Here is a 2978-nt window from a genome sequence, read left to right on the forward strand (position 1 = left end):
GCATCATTTTTCATGGCCTGCGGACATCATATCATGGCCTAAGGATTTACTTTCTGCTTATCATGATCCAAAGGTGTCATAGTCTAAAGGTATCATTTTCATGGCCCGCAGACAACATTTTCATGACCTAAGGATATAATTTTTGCGTATCATGGCCCTAGACATCATAGCCTAAGACATCATTTTCATAGTCTTATGGCAAACATCATTGTCGATATGGAAAATTGCATCATGTTTACCTTTATCGTTTGCTTGATATATTTGCTCTAATAATACTATGAGCTACAGATTTGCAGAGACTAACATTTTGCAGGCAAGATCAATCTTCCTCTCGGCTACAATTATCGTGCTTAAATCTATTGCAACAAAAGTCCCTATCAATTTCTTTGGTTACTCATATTACCGTCTTTCATTTAACCCTCAGCTACTTATATTACCGCTTCTCATCGGATTATGCACTCTTAAAATGGAAATCGCTCCGTCATGCCCTTCTCGCTATTCTAATCTTATCCATTCAAGCCAAAAATCACTCTCGTTCGTATACCGTACCGCTCTTTTAATTCTTAGGAGTTTCGTCTGCTCTTGAGTCTAGAACTACACACGACCTGATTCTCGTTTAACCTTAGATATGTAGGCGGCTTAACACCAAAGTCTCGGTCGTACCCCTCTCCAACTATATATTGTTTCAATTGATCCTACTAACATCTCTCGTCGGTCGGACAAAATCGGCTACTAAGTCAACGTTGGTTGCCCGACAATTCATCCTTCATTCCCAAGCAACCAAAGGGCAGCTGGTGACACCCAATTTTGACCGACCTTTAACACCTTTTGGGAATGTTATCCGATTAAATACTTATTTTAAAATATATTCTGAGTTAAAAAATTTTAGTCGATTGTGTCTAAAAATTATATATTTTAGTATGCATACTTTATAAAATTATCGTAAATACTAATAAAATATTTTTTAAAATTATTAGTAAAACTCAAAATAATTCAAATGTTTTAAAAATTTAAGTGATTTTAATTATAATAGTTGTAGTATGTTAATTGGATATCATTTCTTTAAATTCCCTTTAAATCATTTAACTTTTAGCCTATTCTATTCTAATTCATTTCAATTCTAGCCACTTCAATTAGAATTCTCATTTCAATTTTAGCCTTTGTTGATTTCATTTTTGGTCCTTTCTTATTTCAATTTCAAATTCCAAGTGATTTAATCTCGTCCGTCCATCTCTAAATTAAATCCTAGTCACTCATCTAATTCTAATCTAACGGTTAAGATCAATTCCCCTTACTTTCCTATTTCAAAAAGACCGAAACCCTAAAAATTTACTCTTCTCTTCCTCATTTTCTCTCCACCAGCGAGCAGCCAACAACAGCAACAACCAGACGGCGCCACCAGCAAACTCCAGCCGGCGAGAGCAGCAACCAGGCAGCAGCTCCGGCGAGCCCTGCTCCTTTATTTTTCCTATTTTCGGCCAGCAACTCCAGCAGATGAGCAGCGTGAGATAATGATAATGGAGTTTGCTCAATCCACGATGTTTTGGTTGGTTTAAAATGGATCTCAATGGATGAGTCCGGGTTAGCTCTTCTTTTAAAATTTCCCATTATATATTCTCAATTCGTATATATGGAGAAGCCATGATTCTTATACATGCTTATTTTAGGTGGATTTTGTTCTGATAGTGAATTACTTGCTATTTTCTGATCTCGTAAACTACGTCTTGCTGATTTTCTGAGCTCCGAAAGTATGTGTCATTGTATTCTGATCTGATTTTAGTTTGCTTTTGAATATTAATAGTTTCTCTATATGTCCAATTATGACTTGTTAATATATCCTAATATCTCATTTACAGTGGATGCTTATTGAATTGATTTGGCAAGATTAGGGTGCGATTAGGTTGATTTGCTAAATTATGCAGACTGTTCCCTATGATAATTTTGAATCATCTTCCCTCATTACATAAATCAATTTAGTCTTATTATGCTAAATTCATGCTTTTGTTTACTATAATCACGGCACTTTTTGATTTCTTAAGCTGATTGGATAGATGTTATTTGTTTGCTTTGCCTATTGGAATCTTGTTAAATCTTTTGTCTTAATAAGGTAAAGATAGAGGTGCCAGAAATAGGTATATGAAGGTATGTAATTTGATTCTTAACCTGTGTAAATAATTCTTTCCTTACCTGCTTTTATATTGCATTAATTTGCTTGCTTTAAATAAATTAAAAAAATTCTTACTTGCTTTATTTTTGGTAAAATTGTGGCTGATTATGGTACAATATTTCATTGATTGGTTATATTTTTATCTAAGGAAAATATATTATAATTGACCCCTTAATTATTTCTTTTCCATTAGTGTTGTCTCCTCTCACTTAGTATATAATCAAGGCCCTCTTGTCACATTTGGGACTGGAACAACTTACACACTCTTAGCATTTTCAACACTCTAACACTAGACATTCACGATTTCTACTCTGAACAATCACTTGAACACTCCAACACTTGATATACACCTTACACTCTACCAATTTGAGACTGACCTTCATGCTTTTAATACTTGGAACAAAAAATACTCTATAATACTCTTCAAAAAGAAAAGAATAGTTGTTCATATATTGAAGAAACTCTTGTGTTTCGGTGGACTACTCTAATTCAATTCGGATTGAAGTTTGTTTGTTGAATAATTGTTTTGCTTGACTGGTTAGTTCCTTTGATCAATACAACTTTCTTTTCTTATTAGTGTTATCTATCTTGCTAATTCAATGGTTATAACAATTAAAGGAAGCACATGGGTTAGTTCCCTTTCCTCCCCTTTTGTGATATTGTTATTTGTTATTATTTGTTGTATGAACTTTGTTGCTAGAAAATACGAGTATGTGTGTGGTTATTTGTTTCAATACTATAATCACCTTTTAAAAATGGCTTTGTATTTTGCATTTATATTTGTATGCCCCTGTGATGTTGAACAGGATCT

Source organism: Solanum tuberosum, unplaced genomic scaffold (assembly GCF_000226075.1).
Source record: "Solanum tuberosum cultivar DM 1-3 516 R44 unplaced genomic scaffold, SolTub_3.0 scf00022, whole genome shotgun sequence".
NCBI classification, from domain to species: Eukaryota; Viridiplantae; Streptophyta; class Magnoliopsida; order Solanales; family Solanaceae; genus Solanum; species Solanum tuberosum.